Source organism: Rhipicephalus microplus, unplaced genomic scaffold (genome assembly GCF_043290135.1).
Source record: "Rhipicephalus microplus isolate Deutch F79 unplaced genomic scaffold, USDA_Rmic scaffold_177, whole genome shotgun sequence".
Lineage (NCBI taxonomy): Eukaryota > Metazoa > Arthropoda > Arachnida > Ixodida > Ixodidae > Rhipicephalus > Rhipicephalus microplus.
In genome coordinates this window covers 344,544-368,078 of record NW_027464748.1, presented here as the reverse complement: position 1 = coordinate 368,078, position 23,535 = coordinate 344,544, and the positions used below count along the sequence as shown (strand labels likewise).

At 48.4% G+C, this 23,535-nt stretch overlaps 1 long non-coding RNA gene across 1 annotated transcript; it reads left to right on the top strand.

Annotated features, from left to right (window-relative positions):
- The first annotated feature begins 5,930 nt into the window (after positions 1 to 5,930).
- On the top strand, positions 5,931 to 15,632 carry LOC119173434 (uncharacterized). Its single transcript, XR_012890332.1, has 6 exons — positions 5,931 to 6,113; positions 6,638 to 6,698; positions 6,763 to 6,877; positions 12,667 to 12,806; positions 12,965 to 13,038; positions 15,066 to 15,632. It is a non-coding gene; the product is annotated as an uncharacterized LOC119173434 (long non-coding RNA).
- Positions 15,633 to 23,535: the final 7,903 nt, after the last annotated feature.

The window sequence follows — 23,535 nt, the reverse complement described above, 5'->3', positions numbered from 1 at the left end:
AAATTCCCAACACTTTTTTACGACAATATGCCGAGATGCTATCAGAATTTGTTATAATCATTTTCCGCGCTTCCATCCGTTCCGGCCGCTTGCCTCGTGACTGGAAAGTGGGACGCACTGCTCCAGGGCACAAAAAGGGTGGCAAAGATTTGGTGCCAAACTATCGTCCCATTTCTATAACGTCTTCGTCTTGCAAAGTGCTTGAACATATCATAGCTAAATTTATTATAACGTTTCTTAATGATAACAACATACTTTCGGATGTTCAGCAAGGTTTCAGGAAACGGTTTTCCACAGAAACGCAGTTAATCTCTGTTGTGCACAGTTTTTCACAAATTTTAGATAAAACAGGTCAAGTTCATGTCATCTTTTTGAATTTCACGAAGGAATTCGATCTTGTTCCGCATGATAAGCTTATTCAAAAACTGGAATCGATTGGCCTTCCAGAATTTATAATTTCCTGGATTTCTTCCTATTTGTCTGACCGCGTTCAGTTTGTAAGCATTGCCGGTAATTGCTCTGACCCACTCCCTGTAACTTCTGGGGTTTCACCAAGAGAGTGTACTTGGGCCTTTTATATTTTTAATTTATAATAATGACATTGTTGAAACTGTTTCCTCGCTGGTTCAGATCAGACTGTTTGCTGATGATTGTGTGCTGTTTAATGAAATAACTTCCTATGACGACCAGGTCTTGCTAAACACTAACATCCAAAATATCTTTGCATGGTGCGAGCAATGGAAGATGAGGTTAAACACAGACAAAACCGTCTCTATGCGAGTAACCAAGAAAAAAAAATTTTGCCATTTACATATCAATCCCATACTCAGACACTAGATCGGGTTGTTGAGTATAGGTACTTTGGTGTCACTCTAACCAACGATCTCAGCTGGAATAAGCACATCTCTAATATTTGCGCGTCGTCTTTCCGTAAACTTGGTCTTTTGAGACACAAACTAAGGCATGCTCTTTCTACTGTAAAAAAAAAAACGAACTTATTTTACTGTTATACGCCCCTCATTGGAATATGCCTCAATCGTCTGGGACCCATACACAAAAAGAAACATTGAGGCTCTCGAACTAATCCAACGCAAAGCGGTTCGTTTTATTTCCTCCAAGTACCGAAGAACTGATTCCCCCACAAACCTTATGAAAGAAAACAGTATACGCACACTTGAAAAACGTCGTAAAACTCACAGGCTCAAATTTGTTTTTCTTTTGAATAACAAATTGTCAGTAAACCTTGATTTGTATCTGACACCGCTTACGACAAGACAAACCCGGTATCGGCAAACTCATTCATTAACACCGCCTTTCGCCAGAACAAACATTTTCCAATACTCGTTCTTTACTCGAACCATAAACGACTGGAACTGCCTCCCTCAATCGTTAACCGGCTCTGTAGAGGCACTTGAGCGTATTTAACCAGGACCTATGATATATATATATATATATATATATATATATATATATATATATATATATATATATATATATATATATATATATATATATATATTGTATTTTTTGTATATGATGTATCTTTCTATTGTTCTTGCTGTTTTACACCTGTGTGTAATGCTATGATCTTGCCCCTTCTGCTGAGGCCCCTAAATGGGCCTGCAGTATTCCGTAAATAAATCGGTGACTGGAAGGTGCAACGTTTGATGGTGTCCGTGTTTTGGGGACGTTTTTTTGCGACAACGCAAAAGCGGACATTTTTTTCGGGGACATTTATTTAGGGGACGTATCTTTCGGGGACATTCCTTCCCGGGACGTTTTTTTCCGCCACCTATGGCCTCATCACCAATAACTAACTTTCGACTGCAGTTACGGCCGCTTGCGAAATGTATTGTTATCAGGTTAGTGCTAATAATTTAGACAACGAAGCTTAAGGGCACACTTAGACAGTAAGCCCTTGAACATATTTCATCATAGATTTTCAGAGAAAATTTACTGAAGCTGGTGCTGTGGACACTATCCTTTCTTGTTTTGAAGCGCGGAAATAAAATTAGAAACAGAAGCGCATACGGTCGTTTCTCCGGGTAGGTAGGCGGTTTCAATCTCGGATAGTACGGGGGAAGGAATTAATGTAAGTTTTTGTTTTGCACGAGATTTCACTAACCTTTTTTGAGTGGAAATATTGAGTGGGACGCTGCCGTGAGAGGTTTCAAATAGTGGCTTTTTCTGATTCCGAGCTTGTCATGGCATATCATATATCAAATATTTGAAGCCTTTCACGATAGTGTCTAGTTTGTAAGGATTCCAGATTTGCTGAAGTTAAAAGAGCGCGTGGTGACGTTTTCCAACTGTGTGAGTTAAAACTAGATCTAGCGGCCTTTCTCTGCATGTTGTCTATTTTGCTTATGGTTGTATTTGTGTGCGGATCCCGTAGAGCTTCAGCGTATTCGAGTATTGACCTTATTATATAGGTTTTGTAAGCCGGAAGCTTTACATCTAGTGACGCTTTGAAACGTCTCCCCGGAAGTATTCTAGTTGCCGCATAGCCTTCTTGTGTAGGCAGGAGACATGATTGTTCCACCGAAGATCAGCTGTAATGACAATGCCGGAGTATTTGTAATAGAAAAGTGCTGATAGATTATTATCACCGATACCATAAGTGAAACTGAGTGGGCTGCTCTTACGTGTGATAATCATTGCTACTGTTATGCGGGGGTTAACTTGCATTTTCCACGAGGTACACCAGTTTTTAATTTGATCTAGTGATTTTTTGAGACAATCCTGATCATCAGGACTTCGCATTTTGTTTTATAAGATGAAATTGTCTTCAAATGAACAAATTTTTTAGGTATAATGTCTTCAGGAATGTCGTTTATGAATATCAAAAAGAATGACGGCCCAAGAACAGAACCTTGGGGAATGCCTCAGTGTACAGGGGCAGAGTCTGAACAGGCATTCTCAGTGAACACTGACTGCTACCTAGAAGACATGTAAGCAGTGATTCATTCAAGTATGGGGTCCTTTTTAAGAATATACTTGAATTTAAGGAGAAGTTTAGAGTGTGACACCCGGTCAAAAGTTTATGCCCCATATGCGCTGTAATAATGGCACTAGGGTGTGATTTCTTCAAGATTTACCTAGTTTAACCAAAGTATTCTACCAAACAGTTTAAGGACATCACAACACACACACAATAGTGGAATGTTGTCATCTGATCTTTACATTGGAAACTGACCTTGTTTTACGTGCGTATAGCATTCGTCAGTGCTTTTGTAGTGCATGGACGCCATATCATTCATTGTAGGCAGGAAGTAGCGCAGGCTCATGATTTGCTCTTCCAAATCTTGGAAAACGCTGCGCCGTTTGAGTTTTACGTTCGTTGATAGATGGCAGCTCACTTCAAGTGATTCTAAAGTAACTGTATATGATCGGCATATACAGTTATTCTAAGCGTTTCTAAAGCACAGCGATTCGCTTCTTGCCGGGTGTCAGAGTGAATTGTTCTTCGCGCCCAGATAAACGTGACGCCGTGTTAGTGTTGCGCGTGGTGAGTGGCGCGTTCTTGGTGTTATCGAAGTCGTTCGGTGGAGAGAATTCGTGAAATTGCTGTCAGCATGGGTGTTTGAAGAAACCGTATTGACGTCGAGGGTTTTTTTCACTGGGCGTAGAACACACCGAGATTGACAGTGACGATGAACTATAGCAGCTGCTAACTCACGAGCAGCGAGTTGCATTTCACTTCCCCGCGTGCGTTATTGTTTTTTTTTCCACACTTGTAAGTTCTGATTGATTGATACGTGGGGGCCCCGCCACGGTGGTCTAGTGGTTAAGGTACTCCGCTGCTGACCCGCAGGCCGCGGGATCAAATCCCGGCTGCGGCGGCTGCATTTCTGATTGAGGCGGAAATGTTGTAGGCCCGTGTGCTCAGATTTGGGTGCCCGTTAAAGGAACCCAGATGGTAGAAATTTCCGGAGCCCTCCTATACTTTGATATGTGGGGCCTAACGCCCCGAAATCATCATATAATTATGAGAGACGCCGTAGCGGAGGGCTCCGGAAATTTCGACCACCTGCAGGTTCTTTAACGTGCATCCAAATCTGAGCACACTTGTAAGTTTGATTGTATTTATTGTATAATGTCCTTCAGCGAGCTCAAAATGAAAGCATAGCGTTTATTGTGCATTGCGTGTAGCCCAATTACTGCGGATATTACGGAGCGCCGCATGCCACCGACACACTTGAGCTCGACCAGCCAAGCTAAATGGCTAGAGCAATGAAATATGCTGTGACTACAGTCCACGCTATCTTCTCCTGTACTTCTCCGGTGCAGCCCGAACGACGTTGTTGTTCGGCGATTTTTCACAATTTCTACCTTGAGAAAAGCGTACGCGTGTATTCGTTTCGATATCCTTGTTGCGATCACACCGATGGAACCTACAACATTCGGATGCAGTGAATTGCGCACTGTTAGTCTGATCATGGCTGTGACACAAGCGCTACTTAATGGGATGTTAAATGCTTGTGTTCCATTGAAGAAGCAACTACACGGTGCTTGCAGCGAAAGTAATGTTGACGGCGTCATGTGTTTGCAAACCATCGCTACGTTAAACATTCGGTCCCGTGCAGCCACGACGACGTGCTGATCGCTTGTGGCCCACTACTACGGCTAATCCGCCAGGCAGGCTCGGCACAAATGAGCTCGGAGTGCCATTGAGTTCATACGTCAATTCTAGTTCGTGCAGTTTTCTGTATAGCGCACGCAGAATTACGCAAGGCCTCGTTGATGCACGGTCGATCAGCTGACACCACCATACATCTCACTGCAGCAAGAAATGAGGTAGCGAGCATTTTGCAGTTCCTATCGTTTGGGAAAGTACTTTGGTCCGATATACACTCATTCGACGATTAAGAGTTCGTCTGTTGCAATCAACATGGGGCGAACAACCTGCAGCACCTTCAACTCCAATGCTCCGACGCGTGGCCTCGGCTCGCTTGGACTCAGGTCAGCGCCGCCAAGCAATGAAACTGATATGCTTGCTGCAGTTAACGATAGATGGAGCGCGTGTGATGGCATTAGTATATTTCTGTTTCCAGTCTGCCTGACTGGTGGGTCGAAAGCGTTCAGTTCGCATCCCACTTTCGCCACGTTTCGCTCGTGGCCACGTTATCTCGCGCGCCCATGGCATTTGTTGCTGTATACTTATCTCGACATTGAACGATTCCGTGCGACTGCTTACGCACCTTTGCAGTTTGAATTCCCAGCTGATGCTCAACAGAAATCACATGTATAAAAAGCAGAGCAAACACACGTTAATGGTGTTTGTGAAATTTGCACAATAAATAAATCTCAAACGTGGTGTCGTTGTTCCTGTTGTGATTCAATGGTTTTCAGACAGCGTGAATTCAATTGTTCTCGCAATTTTGATCGTGTCTTACTGCCATGGTTCACGCTGCACGGAAGATGTGGTCTTGGAGTGCAATATCTGTGTGGGTTACAATATGTGAGGTTTATTTTCTAGAACCACGATTTGATTATAAGATGAAAATTTAAGATTTTATGCGATAACTATGCACGAAAATTGCTTTCTGCTATCTTTAGCCCCGCGTAAAATACCGCGTTTCCATTCGCTTGTGTACGCGCCGTAAGAGACAAAACCAGCATACAGCAAAGTAAAATTTAAAGAATCGCACTTTCATTCACACAAGTAGGCGGTGTACTATCAAGCTCTCGTCTCACTTCACGCACCATGAAAGTGATGCTTCTGTCAATATCTGAGTCCGAAGATTACGCGCCAGTACGCCGCGCGCAGATCTCACCGATAAGACGGCAAAGAAGGATCCCATGACGTAATGGCACCACAAGATGTGGCTGCAACAGCGCATGCGCGAATATCGGAGAATCGCCGTTAGAAAAAAAATGTTGCAAGCAGGCTTCTCGCCTTCATCGTTCATTCGCTGCCGGTCGCACTGCGCATACTGTAGACGGCAATTCATCGGTGCCATGTGGAATGGCTCGCTTCAGGCACGGGTCGTGCAATTTACCCGTAGACTTTACCCGTAGACTTTTTACTTGGACTTATGGAGTTACGCACCACAAAACACATTGCCTGAAGTTGGAGGACCACTGCGAGGTTCGTCTTCGGCATCAAATTGGTGAGCCCCCTAAATACATCATGACAGGCCGGTGAGGTGTTGGGGCGTTGTTCACCAAACATCACTCGCTATAGATTTACATATCTACCAAAGTTTAAGGTTGCGGTGAACTTTAGCGAGAGGGTTCCTTGAACAGTGCCACCACGGGTCTAATTCTGAGGCACAGAGCAGGCTCAGCTGGTGGTTAGGCAGGTGGCTTAGGTATGATGGCCGCAGGTGAGCCACAGGCCTAACTAGGCTACAGCCTATTTAGGCCCGTGGCTCACCTGCGGCCATCGTTTCGTGCTAGTATTGTTGCTGGTGCGTAATGTAATTTTCGCGGGTCGCAACGCAGGGTCCCGGTGCTTGTCCTGGCACTTAAAGGAAATGGCAACGTATGAACTTCAAGTCAGCGCGAGGCGTCGCGTCGAGGATCTGTTAATGTGCACTCGTGTTGGATCAGCCACCCATTCTAGACAGGATTTTTTTCACAGTTTACATGATCCCTTTGCAGATGCCAACCCCTTGCCCTCTTTATTTTGCAGCTTGAACTTGGCGATACGAGTGCACCTGGACCAGCCGTGGCTTCGTGCCCAAGCATTATTCGTGAGACCACATTTATTTTTCTACGCGTGCTTTCATCTCCTAACAAGTTTTCTTTGCATTCCAGGAGTGCCGACGTAGTGCACTTACTACGTACTGACACGCCCCGTGCTACTCCTGCGTAATTTCGCATTGTCACCAACGGAGTCTTCGAGGCGCACGTGCTACCTGCATTGCATCGAGTAAGCATGACTCCTGTATTTCCTTTAGACCAGTGCGCGGAGGGCCGCCTTGCTTCGAGCTTTGTAAATCGCGGCCTTCGTTCTTTGAAAGGTTACCATGTCCAAATGTTGGGGGGGGGGGGGGGGTGCTCAAAGCAGGACACCATGCACCACATAGTGACTTGACGTCTTAATCGTTGCGTTGATAAGCTCGGAGTCGGAACCTTGGGCTCTGTGGTTGCCGCGGCCATGTGGGGCGCGTGCATTGAGTTGACAGCATTTCGATATCTCGCTGCCGCTTGTTGGTTTGCATCCGCGTGCGACGCGTGGTAGCTAGTTTATCATGGAAGCGCGCGTTGTACTTTTTGAAATGAGTTAATTAGACTGTTTTCTTCGTGCTGGTCGGTTACTGTACTTGAATAGTAACCGTGGCCAAGTTTCAGTCAGTTTACTGACGCAGTTTCACAGCTGGAGTAACATATTGATACACAACAGCTACTGAATCTCCGACCTATTCGCAGCGCCCCCGACCGGAAAACTAGGCAGTGCAGCTTCTGGAGGTGAAGCTGCATTGACGACGACCTCTGCAAGAAATCCTCGTGTAACATTACCGGCCACCCGGAATCTGTAGACAATGTACCTGTGCGCGCGTTGATCGATACCGGCGCGCATGTGTCCATAATGAGTGCTTCCTTCGTCGCCGCCTAAAGAAAGTTCACACCCGACTTGAACCTAGCTGTTCGAGTCGCCGACGGGGGAACTGCCGCGATTATTGGCATGCGTTCTGCCCGTGTGACTATCGCCGATAGAAGTACTGCTGCTCTTTTCACCGTTATAGAAAATTGCCCCCATGAAGTAATTCTAGGCATGGATTTTCTAACCGCTCACTCGGCCCTTATAGATTGTTCAGCCACCTGTCTTGACCTTGAAATGCCTCTACTTTCTGATCTGACCAACCCACCCCAAAGTCGCCTTTGCTGCATTGATTTCGCACGCCTTCCGCCTAACTGTGTCGCACATATCGACCTCTTATCTAGACCACCTGTACCTGACGGTGATTACATGGTGGCCCCAATTCATGCCGTGATGCTTACGCATGGCGTCGCTGTTCCGCACACCATTTTGACAATCGTTGAAAACCGCACATGCCTTCCTATTATCAATTTTGCCCTCACTGCCCAAATTCTTCCACAAGGTATCTCCCTGGCCGAAATTACTGCTCTACAAGACCATACGGTTGAACCCTTCAGAGTGGATGATTGCTGCACCTCACACCATGAGCCAACTCTGTCACGTTCATCGGGCGTCGACGTTGACCACATGGTACCATCAGACCTCGCTCCTGATCAAGCGGAAGCCCTTCGTCACGTCCTGGAGTTCTATAGTGACATTTTCGACTTCGCCAGCACGGCTTTAAGCCGAACGAGTGTTGTTACTCATCGCATCAATATTGGTGACGTGAGTCCCATTCACCGACGTCAATACCATGTTTCCGCGTCCGAGCGCACAGTCATACAAGAGGAAGTCGAAAAGATGCTTGCAAAAGACATAATCGAGCCCTCTTGTAGCCCATAGGCTTCTCCTGTCGTCCTGATCCGAAAGAAGGATGGAAACATGACGCTTCTGTGTAGATTTTAGGCATCTCAACAAAATTGCGAAGAAAGATGTTTACCCGTTGCCTAGAATCGACGATGCCTTAGACTGCCTTTACGGTGCTACGTATTTTTCCACTATCGACCTTCGATCTGGCTATTGGCAGATCGCTGTGGACAAGATGGACCATGAGAAGACCGCATTCGTCACTCCTGACGGGCTTTATCACTTCAAAGTTATGCCCTTTGGTCTCTGTAATGCGCCGGCCACATTCGAAAGAATGATGGACTCATTGCTCCAAGGATTTAAATGGTCAACCTGCTTATGTTATTTAGACGTTATCATTTTCTCGCCCAAATTCGACTCCCATCTCAAGCGTTTATCGGCGATTCTTGAAGTTTTTCGTCGAGCCGGACTTCAACTGAACTCGTCGAAATGCCACTTTGCTCGTCGGCAAATAACCGTACTTGGCCACATCGTCGATGCCGCAGGAGTCTGCCCGGATCCCGAGAAAATTCGCGCCGTCACGGACTTTCCTGTTCCGAAGTCAACAAAGGACGTTCGCATTTTTGCCAAGCACCAGTTTGCCACTTCGTACCATCCTCAAACGAACGGTCTTACGGAGCGCCTCAACCGCGCCATATATCCGACATGCTTTCTAAATACGTAGCGGCCGACCACCAAGACTGGGACGTTCATTTGCCATTCGTGACTTTCGCATATAATTCGTCACGTCACGACACTGCCGGCTATTCACCATTCTATCTTCTATACGGCCGAGAACCCGCCGTACCATTTGACACCTTGCTGCCCTCGGTCACTGAGTATGCCAGCGAAGCCATCGCGCGAGCCGACCACGCACGCCAACTCGCCCTCAGCCGCCTGCAGGCCTCACATGAGCACCAAAGACAGCTCTACGATTCCCATCATCGAAACGTGCACTTTTCACCGGGTTCCCTTGTCCTCCTCTGGTCCCCCACTCGGCGTGTAGGACTTTCTGAAAAACTGCTGTCACGCTACACGGACCATACCGCATCGTTCGCCAGGTGACTGACGTTACATACGAGATCGTTCCAGTCGATCTAACGTCATCATCGTTAGCTTCGAGGGACATCGTGCACATAGCTCGACTCAAGCCTTATCACCCTCCTTCTACCGCATCCGAGTATACTCAAGCACCGAGACGGTGCCTCTACCACCGGAGTTTAATGATACACAACAGCCGGCACAGCCTGGCTGCAAGAAAGAGAAAGACGACGTTGGTGGCTGGTTGTTGATGAACTGCCGCCATCTTGTTCGCCGAGCACGGTGCATCGTATTTAATTTATTAAATAAGTTACCCGTAACAATATTAATGGCCGTAGTCGATTATGCTGTAATCCGTATACATAGTGTACACGTGCGTCACGCACAACCCTTCGTCACTTCCGAAATGCGCCACCGACATGCCCGGGTACCTGCAGACTCCGTCACCTACCGCTGCTGTGTTGTTTCGTAGTGCTTGCGCCCGTTTACTTTTGCCTAACGATGCAAGTTTGAGGAATTGTCAGCTACTAGTGAGGCAAGTTGATTTAGAAGTCCACGAAGAGGGAGCAGAGCTTCGAGGTGTTTCTTCGCCGAAAGTTATTACCTAAAATTGAGAACGCACATTGCGATTTTCCGAAAAGCACCAGCGTGTTTGGCTGGCGCACATTAACAAAATGGACCTGAAGAACCTCGGTGATATTTGCGTCTTCAGGTGTACCTTCATTACGGGTAAGTGCTATATCCAAGCACGTACCTGCAAAAACAGATAGCTTACCGTGATACAGCACGTGCAAAATTGGCCGTGAACACTGTGTGCACAATCAGAGGGTTAGGGAGGCAGTCAAAATCGTGAAGGCGTTTACGGGAATCCGGGCATTGTGCTGAAACAAACTGTGAAAATGGCTGTGAAGCAATATTCATTGCGCTCGCAATTTGAAGTATAGCCGACCGGTTCGATTTGGAGGGTCAGATTTTTTTTAATTGATTGATTCTCTAAAATGGTCTTTATAACTTTCAGGGACTCCACTGCACATTAGCGCACAACAGCAGAAATAAAATAGAAGATAAAATGCGTGAAAACGTACGCAAAAAAAAAAGTGACCGCCATTGCCATGGCACGCACCACGCGAAGTCTTTACCTCACACATTTTCCTCGGAAGTTTCCAGCCTACTCCAGACCCACACGATTTCTAGTCCGGTAACAATGAACCGCTGCGTGCCGGAACTTCATTCGGACAAATGTAAATTTTGTCACAACAGGGCGGACTTGAGCCACATTTTATGGGCATGCCCACAGGCCCCCATGAGAGGCGCATTTCCAGACGGGAGTGGATGGAATACCGCGCTCCTCAGTTCTGACTCTCAATTACAAGCCCGCTTAATACGGCAGGCCGAAGACGCCGCCAGGGCCCATGGGATCATGACCGTCTAGGTTTGGTCCTCCCTTCTCCTCTCGCACCTAAAAGGGGAGGAGGATCTTTCTGCTAATAAAGTTTGTTCATTATCATCATCATCGGATGTTTCTACAAATTCTAATCAGAGGCTCAACATCAGCACTGTCTAAAACATTTGGGGAGCCGCACTGATAGTGTGGTGGCGTTGGCCGCAGCAATATATTAAAACTAATAACTATATTATACCTCTTGTAAACTTGCCTAGCTCTGCATGATCACTCGTTTTCGATGGGAGCTGCTGCGCTTCGCTGATCCACTCTTAAAATTGCGGCTAGAGACACTGGGCTTTTACCTGTTCTTGGGCCACGCAATTTGTAGTGAAAGCGAGATGATGGGCCCAAGTAGAGCAAGATGGAAAACTGGGCTAGTTGGTGAGCATTCATCGTGGTTAACAGCGCGAAACACCCGGACAGGAGCGATAGAAGGACACGGTACAGCGCTGACTTTCAACTGAAATTTTTATTGAAAACACGAGAATATATATATAGACAGAACAGAAGACCTCGTGACCAAACCAGCCCCCTCAATCGATAAAATTATACACGGCGACAAGGCTTTGTCATGTGCACGCAATCTTACCGTCATGTGCACCGTCATGTTACCGTCATGTTACCGTCATGTTACCGTCATGTTCAGTTGAAAGTCAGCGCTGTACCGTGTCCTTCTATCGCTCCTGTCCGGGTGTTTCGCGCTGTTAACCACGATGAAGGCCCAAGTAGGTCGTGGTGGGCCACCGGTGGACGCGATGACTGGTGTACGAGCCACAAATCTTCATTTTCTAGTCTTTTATCGAGTGAACAAGCGAGGCCTTCCTGATCCGATTAGCTCGTTGAAGTACGACAACAACAACAAAAAAAAAAATCGCACGGCTTCTCTTTCAACACCGCGCACAGCAATAGATGGCGAGCCCTCAACAAACCGTGCGGCAGCACGTGAACTGCTTTAGGTACTCGGGGAGGTACCCGGGCATGGCGGCAGAGGTCGACAATGGCGGAAGTGACAACACGTGAACACTATGTAAATGCCATTGTTCAATGTTTACATTAAGGGGGGTTTTCTTGTATTGGGATGCGCTTTTCTACGGTGTTGCGCACATATACGGTAGTGATGACAGACTCCAGCTCGTCGCAAATTTCAATTGCCCATACTTTGACTGCGTTAATTTTCGTTGTATACTCTATAGTTATGTGTTAAAAAAGCAATCACAATTTAAAATGGTAAGAATTCATCCTCTATTGTGAGCCTGTAACCACCAACACAAGAGGGCTGGGCCATGTAAACTGCATTTGTGTTCTCCGTCTCGGTATTTGCACAACCACTCTTTCACGATTAGCCTGTTAGTATTTAGCTACGGTGCCCCGCCGCGGTGGTCTAGTGGCTAAGGTACTCGGCTGCTGACCCGCAAGTCACGGGTTTGAATCTCGGCTGCGGCGGCTGCATTTCCGATGGAGGCGGAAATGTTGTAGGCCCGTGTGCTCAGATTTGGGTGCTGGTCGAAATTTCCGGAGTCCTCGACTACGGCGTCTCTCATAATCTTATGGTGGTTTTGGGACGTTAAACCCCACATATCAATCAGTATTTAGCTACTGCTTCTGTTGATCGCGCAGCATCTAAGTAATCTTTTGCCCTCTAAAAAAAAAAAAAAACTTAAGCTCACTCTACAGCGTGTTTTGTAATAATATCGTGTTTTTTTATTTTTTGAAAGTTCAGTAACCGCTATCGTCGATGTTGTTGCAGTTATATAAAGTCTTGCCGCTGCCAGGAATTACAAGTGTGAGCCCTTGTTCAACGAGTTTCATCACCGGCAACTTGTCGGGGATCACCACAAGGATCACCTTTGCTGCGAGCTTCAACAGCGGCATCAAACAAAATAGCAGGTGAACCCTCTAACGAGACTTTGCCGGTGTCGAAGGTCTTCTCCCATGATGGTTTAGTGAACACTATGCAGGATTGTTGCGCTCTTGGCCATCATTCCAGGATAATTTATTTCCTGGTGCGAAACCTGGTTGTCTTGTTTTCACCGTGTCATTTGCAGTCGGCCTGTTACATTTCGGAGTTTGCATCGACTTCAACTGGCACATCATGGACGTGCCTCGATCAACGATTTAGGTATGATTTCTATTCTTATTTCACTTTTGTTTACTTCGGCGCTCGTCAGTAATGTTTCTTTTTGTGTGCGTAAATTTGTTAATAACCAATATTGTCTTGTATTCCAAGATCTAGTGATCAAATTAAATGTTTTAGAGCATGTTGAAGGTTGGAATTTTCCCCCTCCACCAAGACATTTTTCATGGTCGCTACGTTTGTTTTGAGTATGTAAATCGCAGGGCTCCCCTTCAGGGGCAGAAGGGTGGAGGTGCCCAGTTCACTATCACACTGGTAATAAATTTCGGAAGCATGTGCGTGTGTCAGCAGAAAGATGTTCATGTGTTCGCATACCTGTGCCCGCTGTTCCATGCATATCTACCCGGTATGTCCTTGAGATAATGCGAGTGGGTCAGGTGAAGAATTCCTCAATTGAACCGGTACTTATCAAAATAAATTCTTTTAAATGGTTGCGCAAGGGTACACTGATGCCACTGCGATTCCCTAGCAGAAAAGGCTCCTTGGGAGTCCACCGCCCTAACTGATCGCAGAGTGACAGCCCACGAAATGGTGAGAAAAGCATCGAAACTGACCCTTCAGATTTGAGCTTCAGGAAGAAGTTAGCCGGGACTGCATGATAGCTGATGAATCCCTGATGGAGAGGCCAGATTCAACGACGTCCCCGCCATTTAGCATGTCGGTGTGCGACACCTCATTGCATTCACGGCACCTCACTTTAGGGGAGCCCTTGCAACGTGGCAATCGCGTGGACAGTGGCTGATTTATGTCCAGGAGGCCAGTTCGAAGAATTTTAATCTGCACTGATCAGATAAATCAACTCGTTAACAGACCCAGTCTCCGCACATGTTACGGACCCTTTTTCTACACCTGCACTTTCTATTTTAGTACCTTGCACTGTTTCTACTACCAGCGATTGTACTGCTGCGTACGCGTAATCAAGTGCTAATGCCTGCTCTTTTCGCCTGTAGATTAGATTCCAGACTGTGAGTTCTCGCCACCAATATTTCGCTTAGTGTTTCATGCGTGGAACTTTTCATGCGAAATACATTAAACTGGCAATATAACCAATTATCTCGCCGAAATTGAGCACATTGGTGCGCCTGGAGACATATGAATATGTGACATAGACTTAGATGCGGAACTGAATTTACACTGTTAAATTGTGTAAGCTGCAAGAGCTTCCAAAGGCTGGAAATAGTTACTGTTGCTAGGCTAAACAGACATTTCGCTTTCTGTCATATGTAGTGTCCACTGTGCACTTGTTCTATGTGTGCTTTACTAAATGAATGGACAGACAAATAAGCCAAGGAAAGCATAGGCAAGGTTATTGGATCTACCACATAGTAATAACTTAAAGAGTTACAGTGGACAAAAAAGCACCCATTCCATCTGTGAAATCTGACTCCACAACCTTCAAAGTACACGTCTAACGCTGTACCAATCGAACTTGGATGCGCGTCTCCATTGACTTGGGTGTCTGTGCATGTAATTCCTACAAGTGTTAGCCAGTACCACTTGTGGGCAAGATGACGAGTGTGGAACATTTTCACCAGAGGATGGCACGTGGTTTTCGCTCAAGATGGCTGATGACTAATAAATCATTGTGTGATAACCTACGCTGTGAACTGTACCATATGGCGAGCTCTCTGCATCGAACGAACAAAAGAGGAATCGTTTTCATATGCTCATTTCTTATTAGAGGTGACCAAATAAATTGAACAATCAGCTCAGGGAAAGCATAGAATACATTGCAGTCTTTAACTGTTGCTTAGCAATTGTGTCGTTAATTGATGGGAATCGGAGTATAGATAATCTCCCTTTCTGTCCGTGGTAATGGAACCCCAAGTTCTGCATTGCACGTCCGATGTTCTACCAAATACAGAAAGAAAGCCCTCCTTTCATCCGATCCTGGGCAACTAGGCAAGCAGGAATCATTGTCTAAATATTAGGTTCCCGTGATTTTGCGTTACTATATGCACACCTTGTCTATGCGCACAACACATAAACGAGAATTCTTGCTGTCCTTGTAGCTTCTCCGCCTTCAATATCATCCGGTGGACTATCTGTGGAAACCTGTGGCCACGCCTACCTTCGTTCACAACGAGCCATCTTCGCGTTCCTGCCTCTTGCTTGTCTTCTGGGAAATCCGTCGTGCGGCAAAGCCCATCGATGTGGCCTGCCCGTCTGCTTCCACTTCGTTAAGGGACTCCCTCCTGAGTAGCTGCTCGTCACTGCGCTCTGAGCGATGGCGAATGAAGAGTGGACGACGGACTGGATCTCGCCTTGCCCCCGCGAGACATGCCAGCAATATCCGGATCCACCCCGGGGCCCATGAAATGCTGTAAAACATTTTCACGTTGGTGTATGACAGTGTTTTCGTACAGTGCTGTTCAAAGAATAATCTCAAGGCTTGCAAGTCATGTCACATTTCTAAATGTTACGCTGTTCGGTCGCCTTACAGATAATGCAGTGTTTTTGACGAGTGTTGTAATGTGGGACCCATATTAAGTTGCACAGGCTTAACGTTTTTTGGTGCAACGTTTTGCAATGCTTGTACTTCACCACCCTATACGATTGCAGTTAAATTGGTCTACCTATTTGGATGTTTTTCTTAGTCATGACAGTGGCATAAATTAACATTGTGCCATGTAGTGGCGTATTGATGTTTTTTTTTTGCTTTAAATTGCATGGAAAGCTGGGCAACTTGGCTAAATCTGCCTATCAATCTGTGTAACCTGGAGGCTCTCTTCATTGCGTGCATGTGTTTGCACGGGGTTGTTGCGCATCTTACGCTCTTCCATTTCTCCCATTCACTACTGAACTCGATGCTCCTTTGCTTCGGTCTTGAGGTTATTGTGGGGGCGCGCTCGGCAGGTTCCCGTTTGTCCAATGAAGCAATTCAGCTGAGGTATTGTCATCTGCGGTCAATAGACTTTATTTCTTTAGAATATGTTTTTTTGTATCCTGGTTAGAGAGCATCCGCAGCACTCGTATATGGTCTGTTGCTCACACTTGGTCATCTGGTTATGGTCCACGAGCTTCACTCTCTACCTGTTACATTCTTCAGTTTGTTTTTGTTGGTATTGACTTTCCAACACTGCATTGCGCTTTGCATGCTTTGGATTTTGCTTCGCTGTGGCAGTAAACATCTAAGAGCATCAATACGCCTAACAGAGCACAACGCGACTGGAAGGTATGTGGAGGCGGGCCATAATCATGACAAACAAAAAAAACTTTGTTATGGGAGTTTCTTTCGACATGTACGGCACGTAATACTTGACCCTTTTTATTTAGTCTGTACTCCAAAAAAGCATACAGAGGAACACAGTAACAGATACGCCGGCCTGAGCACAATAAGCACCGAGGGGTGCTTACGTACTTTTAAGGGGCGAAGCTCTTTAGGGCATGGGTCGTATTCCTCGCAGCAGTACGTTGCAGTAGCAGCCACGGCGGGGATTGACTGCACCTGCGCGAAAGAAGCGCGCGCAGGTGCAATCTAGCCCGGCCGTGCCACTTCTAGTTAGTTTTAAGAATTGCTCATTAGATGGCGTTGTTTGTATGTTCTGGAGAAGGTGACAGGTGGGAAGGAACAGGCGAGAAGGTAGGTCAGGGGGTCGCAGCGACTGGCCACAACACGGAGTATCCGGGAACATACAGCTCGGTGACGCGACAGTCTTCAAGCAGGGCAGGAACACGAGACAGACGGCAGAGAGAAACAGGTGAAGCAAACAGGGGCGCCATCACAAACATGAAGCCAGCGATTGGAGCGTAGAAGGGTCCTAGTGGTGGGGGACTCTAACGTGGCCAGGGTAAGGGATGGCGTCTTCACGACAGTGAAGGAAGATGGGAGAGTGAGGGTGGAGGCCCAGTCGGGAAAGAGCATGGTGGATGCACTGGCCAAAGCTCAGGAGGTTGTAGAGGACAGCATGGAAGGCGAACATCTCTTCATTATTCATGCTGGGCTCAATGATGTGTTGAAGGGCAAAGATCAGAACCGTCAGAGACAGAGGATGGGATGCGTAAGCTCCGAGAAGCCTCTGGGAGTGTGCATGTGACTATATGCACAGTCCCAGAGGTCTGGGGGTAGTCTCGTGGGATTGAAAGGAGGGTAGTGGTGGCCAAACGTGTGATCAAGGGTATGAGCCGGCAACTCTGATACAGCGTAATGGAGGTGAACCAAGACGTGTACGAGCCTGGTGCTTGCCCCTTTGCACAGGATGACATTCACTATAGTGGTGCGACGGGCAGGAGGGTTGGTAACAGGATGGGTCATCAAGCCACAGCTTTTTTAGGGGGGACCCAGAGCCCTGAGGCCAACAGTGAAGCCAAAGACGGTTCTGAAGGGGCACACATACTCAAGCAACACGGAGTCCGTGGGAGAAGAAATCGACGTAAGCACAAGGGCTGAGCTAAGTCAGACATGGGCTCAGACATACCATGCAGGGTGGCAGGAATAGGTTAGTGGGAAGAGATAGAAGAGCAGTTGAGGCAGGAGGAGCTGATGGTATATCGGCTTGTGTAGACACATCTTCGGGACATGGAGCAACCACCTTGCAGTCCGGGCTACAAATGGGAATATTGCAATAGAACAGAAGGCAGCAAAAAGGGGGAAGGAATTGGTGCATTCGTACCTAAAAGTATGGGTTGGCAAAGAGTCAAGCAGGGATGCATGGAACATTTATGGTTAAGAGGGAAAGTAGCTGGGCAGATCACACTCATTGGTTTGGTGTGCTTGTGGACGGGAGCAAAGGACAGAGAAGAAAATCAGGGAATGGTGGAGTGTATATCAAAGGACGTTTAGGAATCGGGAGGAGAGTGCGAGACGATTATACTAGGAGATATGAATGCGCCCGTAGAAGATATATATGGGTATACTGACACAACAGGCAAAATGATCACGGATATGTGTGAAAGACATGATTTGATCATTTGCAACAGTACTGAGAAGTGTGAAGGCTAAATAACATGGGAGGTAGCAAGGCTGCAGTCGACGATAGATTATGCACTAATGTCACATAGGATGTATGGTAGGCTCAGGGGAATGCACATAGATGAATGTGGCTCCAGAAGTCTGGGTAGTGATCACAGACGTATCAAGCTAAGTTTTGGAAGAGCAGCGGAAATGGGAAGGAGAAAGATGAGCAACTACAGGAAAATTTTTATTCAGAAAGGCAAACAGAAATAGCTACTGAACAAATTAGCAAATTAATCAGTGAGGATAATAAAACAGTGTGGACATACACGAATCTAATTAGACTGAGTTAGAGCTTGCTAAGGTACGTGACAAGTCACCCCGGAAAAGAGACAAACCCAAGAGTTGGTGGGATGAGGGTTAAGAGAGCCATAGCAAAACGCCAAGAAGCATTTAGGGAACACAGACAGCAGCGTGGTGAACCGACAGAAGATGTTGGAAGAAAATGGGTCATTTTTCTAAGCTGTAGAAGGGAAGCATCCCTTCTGATCACTGTAAAGATTAGAAGGGGGCTCAGTGGCTGGCAGAAGTACATAAAAAGGATAGAAAGGCAGCTGCGTAATTTTGGAACCATCTACACTCCCTAAGAAATGAGACAAGCCTTGAGCAGAGGTTTATAACTACAGCTCAAGGTGCTAGGCTAGAAAGGGACGAAGCTATTGAATATATAGGAACAAGGGTGACAGAAAAAATGCCTTATGCACCACAATAGACAAGGATGTGTAGGCTTATGCCACAGGAGCGAAAGAGAGACACGCCTGAACTATAACCGATGCCAGCCCGGAACGTGAGCCGTGGCTTCACGTGCCACGGCCTAGCGCCTTCTTTATTTTCTTCTGACGCCATCGCGCGCTCTCCGGTTTGCGCGCCACCCGAACGAGGGCGCTACAGGGCCCCCCGTGTAGACTGGAAGTCGGAATGTGACATGCCGTTTGTGGTATTCCAACGGAAGATCAGTCGTAGATGAGAGGCTTTCTAGGGCGGTCTCCAGGTACGCCGGCTTGAGTCGGTCCAAGCTGACTGTCTCTTCACGGCCGTTCTGAAGTAGAGTGGCAGTTTTGGGGGTGCGGTGAAGGACGCGGAATGGTCCGTCGTAGGCTGGTGTCAAAGGTGGTCTGACCGCGTCGTGGCGCACGAAAACATGTGTTGCAGTGGCCAGATCAGGGTGGGCGAATATGGTCTTGTGTTCGGAAGGTCTGGGTGGAGTGGGCCGGAGGTCTTGAACGCAGTCGAGGAGGCGTTGTAGGAATTGCTGTGGCTGGTCTGGTAGCTTGGTTGACGTGAATAAGTCTCCCGGAAGCCGTAGGGAAGTGCCATACACCAGCTCTGCTGTTGAGCACTGCAGGTCTGCCCGGATGACAGCTCGTAAACCTAAGAGCACCAGTGGCAAGGCATCAACCCAGGTGGCTCTATTGAGGCGGGAAGTCAAGGCGGTCTTCAGTTGTCGGTGAAGGCGTTCCACCATGCCGTTGGCGCAGGGATGATAAGCCGTGGTACGGCAATGTCTGGCTCCGAGGATGCGATTAAGGCAAGTAAACAGCGAGGACTCAAACTGACGTCCACGGTCTGTTGTCACGGTGCCAGGAAAGCCAAAACGGGATACCCACGTAGAAATGAAAACGCGGGCGACTGTCTCGGCTGTGATATCTTGAATTGGAACAGCCTCTGGCCAGCGTGTGAAGCGATCGACCACGGTCAATATATAACGGTACCCCTGAGACACTGGTAGAGGGCCCACAATGTCTAGATGAACATGGTCGAAACGACGGCCGGGTGCAAGGAAAGGTTGGGGCGGCGTCTTAGTATGACGGGAGACCTTTGTCATCTGGCAGGGCAGGCACATGCGCGTCCAAGCGCGCACATCACCGTTGATTCCGGGCCAGACATAGCGCTGGGTGAGAAGACGTTGAGTAGCCCGAATGCCAGGGTGACAGATGTCGTGTAAGGAGTGGAAAACGGTGCGTCGTAATGAAGCGGGAACGAAAGGGCGGGGAAGGTCAGCTGAGACATCGCACCACAAGCGCTCAGATGATAATGGATGAGGCACCAGGCGTAGTCGGAGAGAACGGGGGTTCTCCCGAAAAGCGGCGAGCTCTCTATCATCCTGCTGTGCCGAGGAGAATGAGGCCCAATCGATGGTTGGCGGTGGAGAGTCAACCGCGGCTATACGAGAAAGGGCACCTGCGGCGGTGTTGTCAGCTCCTTTCACGTGGCGGATGTCAGTCGTGAACTCCGATATATAAGCCAGATGGCGGAGTTCACGGGGCACGTACTTGGATGAGTTAGTGCGGAAAACATACGCCAGTGGCTTATGGTCAGTCAGCACGTAAAACGAGCATCCTTCCAGGAAATGCCGAAAGTGCTGTATTGCAGCGTAGATGGCTAGTAATTCCCGGCCAAAGACGCTGTAGCGGGTCTCAGCAGGAAGTAGCTTCCGAGAGTAAAACGACAAGGGTCTCCACTCGGAGTTAATGTACTGCTGTAAGACGGCTCCGACGGCCACGCTGGATGCGTCCACCATCAACTGAGTGGGGGCGTTGCTGCGTGGATGAATTAGAAGCACGGCGTTAGCGACCGCTTGCTTAGCAGCAGCAAAGGCGGCCTGGGCCTCTGACGACCAAGAAATGGCGGAGGTCGGGCCAGCGGTCGACCGAAGGAGGTCGGTGAGCGGTCGTAGCAGTTCGGCACAGTGTGGTATGAAGCGCCTGGAAAAATTCACAAGTCCCAGGAATTGGCGTAATTGGCGCAGTGTTGTAGGCTGAGGATAATCCTGAATTGCTTTAACGTGGGACCGGAGAGGGCGTATTCCTTTGGATGATATGTGATGGCCCAAGAACTCGAGCTCAGATGCGCCAAAAGTACACTTAGAGGCGTTCACAACGAGGCCGTACTGCTGAAGACGTTGGAACAGAGCGCGTAGATGGTGCTCATGATCTTCAGGTGTGCGGCTGGCGATGAGGACATCGTCAAGGTACGCAAACACAGTAGGAAGACCCCGTGTGACCTCAGAAATGAACCGCTGGAAAGTTTGAGCCGAATTGCGGAGTCCAAAAGGCATCCGCACGTATTCAAACAACCCAAAGGGCGTCGTGATGGCGGTCTTATAGGTATGTCGGCGGGCTCGACAGGAATCTGGTGGTACGCCTTAACAAGGTCCACTTTGCTGAAAATTGTGCAGCCGTCGAGGCGCGATGTAAAATCCTGGATGTGAGGTAGAGGATAGCTGTCGTGGACAGTCTTGGCGTTCAACGCTCGATAGTCCCCACAAGGACGCCAGTCACCAGGATCACGCTTTGGCGCCAAATGTAGCGGGGAAGCCCAAGCGCTTGACGACGGGCGGATAATGCCGAGCTGCAGCATGTGGTCAAACTCCCGTTTAGCAATAGCTAGGTGGTCTCCGAACAGGCGGCGTGGTCGAGCGGCTGCCGGTGGACCCCGGGTGACGATGTGGTGTGTCACCGTATGTTTAGGCGGCCGAGTGAGGTTGCACGATTTAGTTAACTCCGGGAAACTCGCCAAGATTTTTTCGAACGGTGAGGAAGGTATCAGCATGCGGATGGCCATTGGAGCGATGTCGGACAGGACTCCCGAGATGGAGAGACGAGTCTTACCATCTATGAGGCGGCGCCGCCGTACGCTGACGTCCAAATCGAAGTATGAGAGGAAGTCCGAGCCGATGATCGGTTGAACCACGTCTGCGATGACGAAAACTTACCGGAAAATGCAGCGAAGGCCGAAGTCGAGGGTGAGAGATCGGAGCCCATACGTTGCTATAGACGAGGCGTTGGCAGCACGAAGCACTTGCCCCTGTGACTTTGAACGATCAGCCTTAGTCGGGGGCACAACGCTAATTTCCACGCCCGTATCTATAAGGAACCTGGCGCCCGATAGCTGGTCCGTGACCTTGAAAAGGCGGCTGGGACGAGAAGGGAGATCACACGCCGCCGTCAGTGATCCCGGCAGGCGTTTCCCTGCCACGAACATGGGGGTGTACACTTCGTGGCTCGGTGTCGGAAACGCCGGTGGTACCAGCAGAGGGGTGGAGGGCTGGGACTCCGAGCATCTCGTGTGCGTGGAAGAGCTCGACGACCGGAGCGAGGCGAACGAGTCTCCTGCAGGGGGCTCCGGAGTGCGGCAATGGAGGCGGCGAGTTCGTCGATGCGGGCCTCAAGGCGCGAAATCGCTGTGTCTGCTGGTGGTAAGACAGCGTTGACAGATGGGGAGGTCGCTTCATGTACCTGATCGGCGAGCTCCGCCAGGCGGTCGAGATTGACGTCGCCGGCCGCCGCGAGGACGAGGCGGATTGGCTGAGAAAGGCGTTGGAGGAAGAGCTCGCGAAGCAACGCTGAGTGGGCAGAGACGCCGTGTTTCCCAAGAAGCTGTCGCATTCGGCGCAGTAGTTGGGAGGGGCGCCTGTCGCCACGGTCCCCCTCTGCAAGGAGCTGCTGTAGGCGGACGCGTTCCGAAGGCATGAATCGTTCCAGCACCTTGGTTTTAAGGTGCTGATATGGCGTAGTGTCCGAGGGGTTGGAGAGGACGTCGGAGAGCTCGCTGGCAACGTCAGGAGGAAGGACGGAGGCTACGTGGTAGTAGCGTGTCGTTTCCGAGGCGATGCGGTACAGGGAGAATTGCGCCTCGACCTGATGAAACCAAACTTGCGGGTCCTGTGGACAGAAAGATGGGAGACGCAGTTGCACGGCCGAGACGTCCTGCGGACGTGAGGCTTGTTCGGTTGAGGTTGCATTCGAGTCAGTCATTGTCTTCGTCCGGGTCACCACTTGTAGGCTTATGCCACAGGAGCGAAAGAGAGACACGCCTGAACGATAACCGATGCCAGCCCGGAACGTGAGCCGTGGCTTCACGTGCCACGGCCTAGCGCCTTCTTTATTTTCTTCTGACGCCATCGCGCGCTCTCCGGTTTGCGCGCCGCCCGAACGAGGGCGCTACAGATGGATCAAGTGGCGCAATGGCTCCATTTTCACAAAGAGAGTCGGAAAGGGCTGAGAAGAGGGTTCCTAGAAGTACATCACCAGGCCGAGATGGCATTCCAATTATTCTGATAAATACATTGCATGGGTTCGAAGTCTAAGCAGACTTTGGGAGAGGCAGTGAGCAAAACAATTGATGGTGGAGTCCCCTATGGATGGAAACTTTGCAAGATGAGCATGATCTATAAAGGAAAGAGGGACAAAGCTGACATAAACAACTACCATGCTATAACAGTGACATCAGTGACATCAGTGATAACAGTGACAGGCTGGCGATGCAGATTTTAAAGGAAATACTGCAGGCATGGAAAGAGGATGAGGGTGTGTTGGGGGAACTGCAGAATGGGTTTCGGAAACACAGGAGGTTGGAATTCATTCTGTTCTCACTGACCCAGTGCATCGAAATAGCAGAAAAGGAACACAGGCCCCTGTGGCTAGCATTTTTGGATATCAAGGGAGCGTACGATAGCGTGGTTCAAGAGGACTTGTGGGGAATACTGGGCACACTAGCCGTGGAAGATGGAGTCACTAATCTTATAT